This window comes from Microtus oregoni, unplaced genomic scaffold (genome assembly GCF_018167655.1).
Source record: "Microtus oregoni isolate MIOR12 unplaced genomic scaffold, Mior012 000025F_ref0000491, whole genome shotgun sequence".
Classification (NCBI taxonomy): domain Eukaryota; kingdom Metazoa; phylum Chordata; class Mammalia; order Rodentia; family Cricetidae; genus Microtus; species Microtus oregoni.
The window spans coordinates 21,709,591-21,720,881 of NW_024543084.1; the positions used below are offsets into that span (position 1 = coordinate 21,709,591).

At 48.6% G+C, this 11,291-nt stretch overlaps 1 pseudogene; it reads left to right on the top strand.

Moving 5' to 3' along the window:
- Window positions 1-9,859: 9,859 nt before the first annotated feature.
- Window positions 9,860-10,165, top strand: LOC121462508 (annotated as a pseudogene).
- Window positions 10,166-11,291: the final 1,126 nt, after the last annotated feature.

Sequence of the window (11,291 nt, forward strand, 5' to 3'; positions counted from 1 at the left end):
TTGTCCTGGAACTCACTCTGTAGACCAGGCTGGCCTCAAACTCAGAGGTCCACCTGCTTCTCCCTCCGAGTGCTGGGATTAAGGGTGTGTACCACCACAGTGTGGCTAAAACTGCCATTTTTAAACAGTAGAAAGAACCAGATACTTGGCTCCTAAATTTTGTTGTAAGCTCTCCTGTTATTTCCAAAATGAGATCAGTATACCAGAGCTCTAGAGCAGAAAGCCAAGACCCACAGATGCCCAGTTATTCCTTCAACTCTCATCAGTGGTCTGGTCTGCCGAGGCCTAGAGGGGTGGACCCAGAAGTACCTGGAAGGGAAAAGGGCTTTAAACTACCTCATGTGTCTCAGGGCTTGCCTACTGCCTCTGCAGACGCAGCCTGGAGCCCTTGTGCTTTATTGCCTGCCCACCTCATTCTAGTAAAAGTTCCTGCCTCCAGACTTCAGCTCAGGCTACACCTAGCTTGTCGTAGAGTTGTTTGAGCTGCTTTTCCTTTCTTTGCCTTCAGCAGGCCTTCCTAGTTGCTGCCCAGACAGCTGCTTCACCGGTGCATCCCTTGGCTGGCCTGCTGCATCCACAGCATCTCCTTGAGCCTCTTTGGTCAGGAACTGTTTACTGTACCCCAATGAAGCCTAGTTCACTTACCCAGGAGGCTGCTGCATCCTGTGTATTCTAAGTAGTCTTCACTTCACTCTCTAGTAAAATGTTACGGGTACCAGCAAAGTGACACTCAATGTCTCTTGATATCCAAAGCTCAGAGCGTTACTTCTCAGTCAGAGAGAAAAAGATGTGTTTCTCAGGAAAGTTCCGGACAGAATGTTTTCACATGTTGGTAGAAAGATATGTGTGTGTTGATGTGTCTTTTAGTTTCTAAGATCACAATATTTTTCTTGTTTGCCTGAATTTTTGCATTTAACCAAGCAGATCGCATTCTTTGGCTCCAGGTCAGAGTCTCAGCTGCTTTCCTCAAGCTAGGAATCAGAGACACCTCTTAGAGACAGTGCCTGTGCGCGGCAGCTTTCTTTGCATAGACCTCCATTTGTCAAATTGTTAATTTTTGAAATTGCTTTTCAAATTAGCATTTTACCTGGTGTGTTGAATGTCAGAGCTCTGATGAGGCAGGAATATGTCTCTCCAATAATGTAGTATTAAACAGAGCAAGTTGTTAATTTGTAGAGTGGGGGAAAGGGTCTGCAAGTTGCCATCGTACAAATCCATTTTTACAAATGTTTGCAGCAGATTCCATAGAACAAAGAGTCATTCATTGCCAAGAGCCCTGCAGAATCTCTGAGCCAAGTGGCTGTGTGTTCTGAGCTGGAGCCTGACCTGTGGACCGCCTTTAATGTCTTCTGCTCCCAGTCCTTTTATGACACGGGCATCTTTAAACAGGGTAAAGTGAGTGTGCTGCAGACTCAGGTGTGGTGAGGAGAGGGAGGAGTGCAGCTAGCAGCGTGGAGACATTAGGTCAGCCACTAGATGTATTTGTGATTTTGGTTTGAAGGACACAGAGAAAGGTTGGAGGGGGAGGTTTGGTGTGCTTGTTTTTTTGCCTTTTTTTCCCCCATAATGTTTGGTGAACAGGCAACCTTTTTGCTAGTGGAAAAAGGAAAAATTTGTGCACATTATTTCTCATTCTTTTTTCTACCCTTTCTGATCCTGGCCACTAAAAGTACTCACTTTGAGTGAGAATTTTTCCACCATAAAAAATATAGCCCCTAAAGCCTTCTTGCACTGTGCCAGGACATAAAGGCATCCCTTTCCTTTTCTTGTGTGTTTGGAGTCTTGGAGTTTTGTAGTTGTTCTCAGGCTCCCATTAGAGACCTTCAGTGTCCTTTGCGGGGTTTGCTGGTCTCGCCCTTAGTTTGGAGAAATTCCCTACAACTAACTCATCTCCAAGCACTCCACCTGGCTTAGGACAGCTGAAGGGGCCATCATAGAGTCAGGAGGGAGAGGAGAACATAGAGGCATCACCCAGAGTTGCCCGTTCCACACGTAGCCCACCTCTGACTTGCCCCACTATTCAGGGAAGAGAGCCAGCTGTCTAGCCTGCTGCCCTGCACCTCTCTTGTTTGTTCTTGACTACTTCCTGAGTGATGGGATGGATAGGCAGAAGGCAGTCTTTAAGTTGCGGCCAAGGTTAGCTAAACTAAAGGGGCCCTGGCCTCCCTAGGGCAGAAAGCTGAGCAGTTGCTCTGTATCTCTGCCTCTGCAACACTGTTCTTTTGTTACTTTTTAATTTTTAAATTGCAGTTTTTAAGAAATTTATCCTTTCCGACCAGTTCTTCTATTAAACTTTTTTTTTAAAAGTTTAGAAAGAAAGAAAACCCATTAACTGACTCCCCCACCTTGGTCCATGGGAATACCCACACGCCCCTCTGCCATTGGTCCTCCTCCCTTTTCCTCACACCCAGTGTCTGTGAAGTAGTGTTTTATCTGTGTCTTAGGATGAAAAACGGCAATCATTCCACCAGGTGCTGGAAACTGGTCAGCCTTGAAGCAGGCGCTTTTGGGACCACAGCTCAGGGATGTGTATTTAATTACAGGGTCCCCAGAAAGCCCTCTTTTGGCTGCCACAAGTAACATCTTTCCTGGAGTCAAACCCTGAGTGCTTCCTCAGGGCGTAGCCACAGTCTACTGAGCTGGAAGCAGGCTGCCTCCTTGTCTGGGCTTCCTCAAGACTTCAACCATCCTGTACATGAGCTTCTATGGTGCTCCTGGGAGGCCTGGCCCTTCTGCCAGGACCAGTCCTCTTCTCAGGCTGCAGTCCTAAACAGACACCAGCTTACATGGGTATCAGTTGGAGGCTTAAATGGAAGCTGTGGGAAAGCCAAGGCCTACTGCAAACCCAAGAAAAATGTGCTACTGGTGGAGGCTAGTTTTCCAGACCCTGAAGCCAGCGCTGCCAGCCAAAGGGTTCTCTTGCTCTTTGGTGACCTTTTTCTTAGCAGAAATATAATAGGTGATAATGTTTTTGACTCAAATTTCCATGGGGGAAAAAAAAAACTACCTCTTGAGTGACATCCTGGTCGATTCCTCTCTGAGGAATCTGTGGGAAAAGAATACTGTTGTTCCCATGCTGTTTACATGTTTCTGTCGGAAACGAAACCCTGGACTGTTGGTGTTTTTGTCTGTGTTGCCATCCCAGGCCTGCGATAGGGGCTTGTGGCTGCATTGTAATGTCTGGGCAGTATCTGAGGAGTTCTTCCCACCTGCCCAGCTAGGGACAAGCCACCCCTGGAAGAGGCCTTCCTATGTATGCTCCATAGCTTGGGTTTCAGGAGCTCTGATGGCAAGTGCATCACGAGCCTACTTTAGGCTACCTCCCAGTCCTCCCACAGCAGGAATCGGATGAATAGGATGTCTCTGAGCCCTTGTTCCCAAAGGGCCGGCCAAGGGCTGCCTGCCAGCCTGGCTCCATCAACCTTGCATGACCAAATGATAGTTGGTGGGCTCTGCAGGCTGCTCAGGCCCTCTGCTACCTCCCACACTTGCCTGCTGGCAAGGGGTGGGCCTTGTTCTGTGAATTGACTACCTTTGGAAATGTGACCAGTTAGTGTGAAATGCATGTTTAGCAAGTATTAGGTACTGTATTTGAACCAATAAATGTGAATCCTCTGCACATGCCATGTGTCTGTGAAGCTTTTCTGGGGCTGGGGGGGGGTGGGATGGGCTGGGTGTCCTGAGGCATGAACTTCTGCTCATAGCCAGCACTACCCATTTCTGTTGCTGAGAGCCTGGCAGAGAATGGTCTGCTCTAGAATTTCAGAAACCAGTGAGTGCCTGCTGTATGCTGCTATTACTTTTTCATAAACCTAGAACACCAGGAGGACTAGGTTTATTCGAGGACTATTGTCTCGGTTTGTAGATGAAGAAACTAAGGTTGAGAATGGTGAGAAAACTTGCATAAGGTTCACAACCAGAAAAAAAGCACAACTACGGGATAGCCTGGTGGGAGCCACTTAGACCTTTGAAGTACTGTGAGGAACGTTGTGACTTGGGATGGGGATAGGTAGTAAGAAACTATAAAGGAGGGGCTTCCCTGATGAGAATGGTTTTGAAAGTCACCAGGATGAGAACTGTACACCGCTGCAGCTGGTTCCAAGATCCTATAAAACAAAAGAACATGAAGAAACTGAGTTTGGGGAAGAGCACCGCTGGACGTAGTTGAGGGTTCGGGAGAAGTCATCTGCTAAAGCTCAGCTGTGGCAGGGACAGCAGGGTGCTGCGTGGTGACTCCAGAAAACCAGTATGGCTTCTTTATAACCTATGTAGGCTGTGAGCAAATAGTGACTGAAAAGTCAAAGGACAAGGCCAGAGGCACACACAAAGTGTCATGAACCCAGATGTACCAGTTCCAAAGTCCTCACACACTTAGGCAGGGTGTCGCCTGAAAAGACAGAGGGAGACTCCCCAATGGCAAGATAAAGCCTGAGGCGTCTCCTCAGTCTATTAAATTGTTCTGTGTGAAACAGGGACACCCAGCTGCCTTCTATGTTCCCTGCCCAGCCCATGGTACCAAAGAGCCCTTGAGGCTTGAAAGAGGTGATTTGAAACAAAGGGACCACAGCAGAAGGAGGTAATAGGCTGTCTTCAAGAGGAAGCAGATAGAAACAGGCACAAGAAGGGAGTGTACTGGCTGCCTAGTGACAGCCACGCCCTATGGCCACCTGCTCTGAAGCAAACTGGCTCAGATGACACATGAACTAGCAGCAGAATTAGCTTTTGAATCCAGGTCTATCTGATAGCAAAGTTACAACAGCGTCCTCCCTGCTCCTTTAGCAGTTCTGAGCACAAATGGTGTCTGTAACAAAGCTTAGCAACAGACGGCCTTCGGTTGAACCTTCCACTATTCAAAAACAAACCCACCAGCGAAAGAGTAATCCTGTAAACTATATGCAAGCCAGACCTAATTGGCTGAAAAGCAATGATGTCCCCAAGACCCTGGGATGCCACTGAACATAGGCCACTGATGAAGGCCCTGTCAAAAAAGAAACAGTCTGTTGCCAGGAACTAGGAAGATGCCATGCTCTTTGTTTTCCTCCCAGACTCCCAGGCTTCCTTCCCAAGGCTGTGGGAAGTCTTACCATTTAGCCCAACCAAGTTGTGCCAAAATACTTGATCATCTGATTTACTTTTTTTTTTTTTCATGCAAGTTCTGTTGGGTCAGCATTCCATGGGATAAAATTTAGGACAGTGCTCTCCAAATATCTAAGTGACTTCTTAAGTAATTGTGAACTGTAAGCTTCCTGGGGTATGAGGTGACTGTCTAGGAAGAATGGAGGAGTGTAGCTCTGTGTGACACCCCAGGTTCAGCCTTAGCACCAAAATAAGTGACATAGACTGTAGTGACATCCACGAGGTCACTTGATCCCTAGAGCAATCCAGTCAGGTATGTGCTGTGGTAATTCCATTTTACAAATACCCAGAGAGGGTAAATAATTTGCATAGGTGACCTAACTAGGGGGCACTCACAAGTGCCTATTGGAAATATGTCCACTGAGTTCACCAGGTTGGAGGTAAGGATATCTGTGCAGCCAGCACTGGGAGCTGACTGCTCCAGGTTCCATCAGGAAAACCAGACACATTCAGAAATGATGGTAGGGTGGGTGGTAGGGCTAGCGTGGTCTGTCTGCAAGGGTCCTTGCCAGGGTTTACTTCCCTTGGCAACTTATGAGGTGGGGAACATCAACAAGGGGTCTCAGCTCATCTCCTCCACGGTGGTATTTAACACTGACCCAGATAGATGCCTCCGTGGTCCCCACTTGCTTTGTCCATGGTGCAGGAATTTAGGAATGATAGTGGTTAGCTCTAAGGGCTTACTGACGTCCATCCGTAAAAGGAGGCTGTGTGCTGAAACTGCAGCCCCCTCCACCTCAGCAGCAGAGGCCCAGCAAAGCCAGGAGCCTCTTCTCTGCTTGGCCTAGCCTTGGCCTGGCTGCCCATCAGGAGTTTAGGTGCAGTGACAATCAGCCTGCCAGCTCCTGTGGCAAAAGTGCCCAACTGCCAGACCCAGGGCTTGTGGAGACTTTGTTCCCTTGGTAACAAGTCTCACCATGGAGACCACAGCCCCATCCTTGCCCTCCTTGCAAGTTCCCTCTCCACAAACCTTCCCTGCTCTGCACCCAGTCCTAAGAGCATGCAGGTATAGGAGTGCAATAAGGAAGCATACGGCCAGCAGGAGCGCCCAAATCTATGCCTGGGAAGGCTCTATGGTGGCCATGCTCTGCCTGATTTTGGCTGAAAGCCAGGCAGGCACCAGACCAAAGTCACAAAGCTGATCAGGGCAGGAGCTGAAACTTGCTTCCAAGGCTTTAGGTTTGGGATCTGTTTTTTCTCCTCCCTGTGGCCAAGATAGCCTTGGGCTACAGTCTAGCTAGGACTGGATAACTGGTACACACAGAGACAGACAGAGAGACAGAGAGAGAGCCACTGCTGGCACAAAAACCATTGCTGCAGCCCTTTGAGGTCCAGGCGGGATCCTACATCAATGGAGGAGTTGCACTATTTTAAGCCAGGACTGGAGGGCCCCATACGGGCATGGGAGGGTGGCCTTAGGCCCTTGGCTAGCTTCCCGGAAGTCACCATGGCCTCCCTCTTCTCCCCCAGCAGCTTTCAGAGGCAGTCACTTCCCTACAAACAGGAAGGAGGTCCTCAGGCCAAGACCTCCAGCCCCAGTTTCCTCCCCTTCCCCCCACCCCAACCTTCTCTACTACATGGGGGAGCACACCAGTGCAGGATTCTTGTACCTACTAGGGATGGCTTCCTAGGTGGGCAAAACAGGGCCTAAAAGTATACTGCTCCATTCACCCCACTACTCCAGGACAGGTTTCCCCTTTCTGGGGCCCTTTGGTCCCCTCACCACGAACTTTCCCACTGAGTCAGAAGAGCAGAGGTGTCCGCAGATCTGGTCTCATTCCAGGACGCTAAAGAAAAACATACTAGAACACTGAAAGTAGCAAGCAAATTGAGACAGTCCAAGAGAAAGCTAGTGGAATAAACAGATTGATCAGCATACAGACAGAGAAAGCCGGGAGACACCACCAGTATCCGCAGTGGCCTAGGTCCAGGAGAGCAGGGCCACAGCCCAGTGGCAGCTCTGATTACCCCCCTCCAAGCACAAGCCTAGTCTCAGAGCTGTGGGGGGCCCACAGGCTGCAAAACTAGAGAGGAATGTGGGGAGCAAGGCTGGGTCACCTCTTGAGGGCCAAGCGTGTGCGCTCTGAGATAAGCTGCCCCAGGAAGGGGCTACAGCTGCACTGCACGCTCCAAAAGCATGAGAGGCCCAGGCCCAAGGCTGGCAGTTCAGCACCACCAGACCCCAGGCACCTGCCCTACCTGGAGGGGTTCCACCAGCCTTCATTCTAGAAGGTCCCAGGTCCCTCTGGCCCTGCCTTCTTGGAGGACAGGCAGCTTCTAAGTACATTGTGTTGGGAACAGCACCAAGAGGCACTTACCTGACTACAGCCTTGGCTCAAGTTTGGGGGATGGGAAAGGGATGGGCACAATGCCTTATGCAGAGCAGGAGCACCAGCAGGTTGGGACATTCTGAAATGAACCCCAAGTTGTCCCTATGTGGTTCTGTACTAGTGTGTGTGTGTGTCAACATGTTACCTCCAATATTTGGGGGGCAGTGCAGTAGTGTACACATATGTTGCCAGTCTCCAGACACTACCTCCACAGGCTCTGGCTCTCTGTCTAGAGAATAGCCCCCCCCCCCCCGGGAAGTACCCGGTCTTTCCCACCCTCACCAGGTGGTCCAGCCTGATGAGCCACAGGAGGAGGAAAAGGCAGCAGGTCTAGAGAAGGCCCCCAGCTCCCCCTCCCCATGATGCAGCTGAGGCTCCCGCTGACCACGGCCTTGACCCAGCACTATGGACTTCTCTGACATTGGCATCGGATCTGAACATCTGGCAGCAGGCTGATAAGGGGTGCAGCGGAAACAGCCTCCGCTGCTGCCAGCAGACCCGCCCCCTGTGCTGCCCGGAATGGGGTCTTCACAGCCAGATCCTTCTGCCCCCAACTCCCTGGGCCCCTTGGCCTTTAGTCCATTCTCTGCTTCAATCTCTCTATCTCTCTCTCCCCTCCCTTTCTCTTTCTCCCTCCCTCTCCATTCTTGCGCATTTCTTTCTCATCTCTCCTGAGGTTCTCTCATTCCTCCTCTTCACCATCTATGGGTATTCCTTACCATCAGTAGGTTTCTCATCTCCCCTCCCAGCTTCTTTTCTAGCTGTTCCCCTCCACTGTCCCTCAGTCACAACTGTTCCCCTCCCCTCCCTTCCAGTGTCTGAGTATCTGCTTTTTTTGTCCTTTCTTCCACCTCCAGGAAATAAGCCTGGCATTTCGGGAAAGTCCCTACTCTAAGCTTTGTCTGCGTTGGGGTGGCAGCTCTGGATCAGGGCTGTGGCTCTGCTTCCTTGCAAGAGATCTGGCCTGGACCCCCAGCATTGCAACTGAGCTCACACAGGAACACACATGACGTAGGCTATGCCTCAGCTCTCTGCTTTCCCACTGCTAAGCTGTCTGTGCTTAAGTAACTTTAGAGGGATGCCTCCTGACTGAGTCGTGAACGTTGCTCACTGGGAGTGAAATAAAGATACTCTACCCCACTCCTAGGATGGTAGCAAGGGTTGGAGACTAAGGTTCACAAGGACATAGTGCCATTCCCATGCTCACAACCCCGGCTCCTTCCTGCTCTGTCCAGTGGTGAAGCACTTCTTTGAGTAAGGGTCGATGGGCCAGAATAGGAGGCAGCCCTGAGAAAGTGGGTCTATCATATCCAAGGTTGACTAGGAACCACCCAGCTTAAGTGTTAGTGACAGCTAACACCTAGAGAGGAGCCAAGATAAGCCCAAGCCGAGCCTCTTACACAAGCACATGGGGGCCTTCTGCAAAAACAAGCATTCAATAGTGCTGAGGACCTAAAGATAAATCAAGCCTTCACTGAGGGTTCCCTCTAGCTGAGGTGAGTCACCAGAAGGGCAAGCAACATTGACAGAGATGTTGCAATGTCAGACTCAACAAGGAAAAGGCCTCTAAGGACAGACAGAGCAGCCAGGTCTTCCCTGGGTCAGGTGTGTGTGTGGTGTGTGTTGCTGACACTTATTGAGCACACACAGCATACTAAGAGGACACTAGGCAACTTACAAGTTTCATACCCATTATAAAGGGAAAACGTGAGGTCCAGAAAGGGGCCATATTGAAATGGAACCCAGAGTTTTTACCGGCAGTGCTCAGATTTTAAGGACTTACCAGGACACCACAGCTAAGCTGGCTGGTAATTTCCAAAGCACCATGGTGCTGAAAGACACCACTTACCCTATTTAAGAAGGCAAGTTCTGCTGAGCATGGTGGTGCAGGTGGATCTTTGTGTGTTCCAGGCCAATCTGGTCTACTTGGAGAGTTCCAGCCAGCCAGGGCTACACAGTAAGATCTTGTCTCAAAAATAATAAATATGCAAAAATAAAAATATTTTTTTTAAAAAGAGGGCAAGCTATGCACTTTTAAAGCTCTGAGTTTGAACCCCCCACCCCACACACACCAGGAGATGTGGAACCTACTTCTTGAAGTCTCTCATCTAAAGGGGCAAAAGCCAAGATTTTGTTGTGGCGTGTATGTGACAAGTTGAAGAAATGATATTTTCTAGCCTATGTCTTTACTAAACTCAGAGGACAAGCAGCATGGATTCAAAATGAGAATATTTGCAGGAAGGTCAGGAAAGAAGAGTCAGGCATGGCAGCTTACACCTGTAATTCCAGCACTCAGGCTGGGTGCAGAATTGCTGCCAGGAGAATAGCCTGGACGACAGAGTGGTAGCCCAGAGCAAACAAAAAATAAGTAAGGCCCCTGCTTGGGGGTCACGATGGGCAGCAAGATGGCTTCCGCCAGCAGGGCAGTGCAGGTAGTGAAGCCACATGCTCCATTAATAAGGTTCCCTGACAGAAGAGACAATCCTAAACTCAGTGCCTCAGACATTTGAGGTCTGCTGGGCTACCCTCCCACTCTTCTGTAATTTCAGCATTCTAAAGGAAGCATATCCCCAGATTTGCTGATGCATCCGGGGCCACCAGACACTGCAGAAATACTAAAAGCATTACCTCAGAAATACAGAAGGAAACCTATATCTCAAGAAGAAATGGACTTCATCCAGCGTGGAGGTCCAGAATGATCGCTGTGGCTGCTGTCTGTTGCCAGACAAAAGGATTATCTTTACAATAAAGGACTTCCAAAATGTCAAATGAAAATTGTATATTAAACAACCTTAATAAATATTCTGCAAAAAGAGTGAAGTATAGAAACTCTAGATGGCCACTTGTATCTCCTCAATGTATCTTGGTCAGCTTCTCTACCAAGCTGGCCTGCATACCTATTAAAGACACATTTTTACATATTAGCCTGGTTAACTTACTCTTGATTATGAAGTATTACCAGTGATGAGTATCGAAAGCACACAGTATCTAGTGAACAATCAATTTTTCTCTTTTCTGTTTGTTTAGACATAAAGATGATTTATGAAGCGTAAAAAATAAATAAATCAGAAAAAACAAAATGTTTAAATGAAACAAAAGTAATAAAGTGAAACGAAACTGAGAAATAATAAAAATAAAACAAAAGGAGTCTGGTTAAGTTCTAGCTCTAGACAGGAAAAATATAACTTTCTAGGTTAATAAGGCATGACTGGCAGGGGGAAGTTGTACGTAATGGTACTGACATAATTAAAACTTATTCATATGTTCTGATGGACAGTAAAATTCCCGCTGAACTCACCATTTTAAACCTGAAGCAGGGGGCAGAGGCGCAGGCTTATACTCCCAGCACTCCCAAGGGAGTGGCTGGGAAGTTTGAGACCAGCCAGAGCTACATAATGAGACACTGTCTCAGAGCACAAAAGCAGCAAAGAACTAAATTTTAACATAAGGAAAAGACACTCTAGATTTTAAATCCAATTGGCTCAGTTATCTAGAAAAGTCCCTGTCATCCAGAGCTACATAAATGAAAAGTTTCGGGAGACTTGCCTGTTTCTTCAAGTCGAGTGGGAGTTCTCTCTCCCTACTTGGTGGCCCTGTGCCCTAAGCAACTCCCCAGAACAAATGGTTGCAAATCCTCTTGAGACAGACTCCCTGTTCTTCACCACAGCCTCCCCTAGTGCCCAGAACAGTGCTTGGCTCACAAAGCACACAGTCTATTGGAGATGAAGAAGGAATGAACAGAGAGGTGTGGGATAGAGGACCATGCAGGGTTCAGCAATCTGGACCCAAAAGGACCAGGCCAGTCCAGGACCTGTATGGACTTGA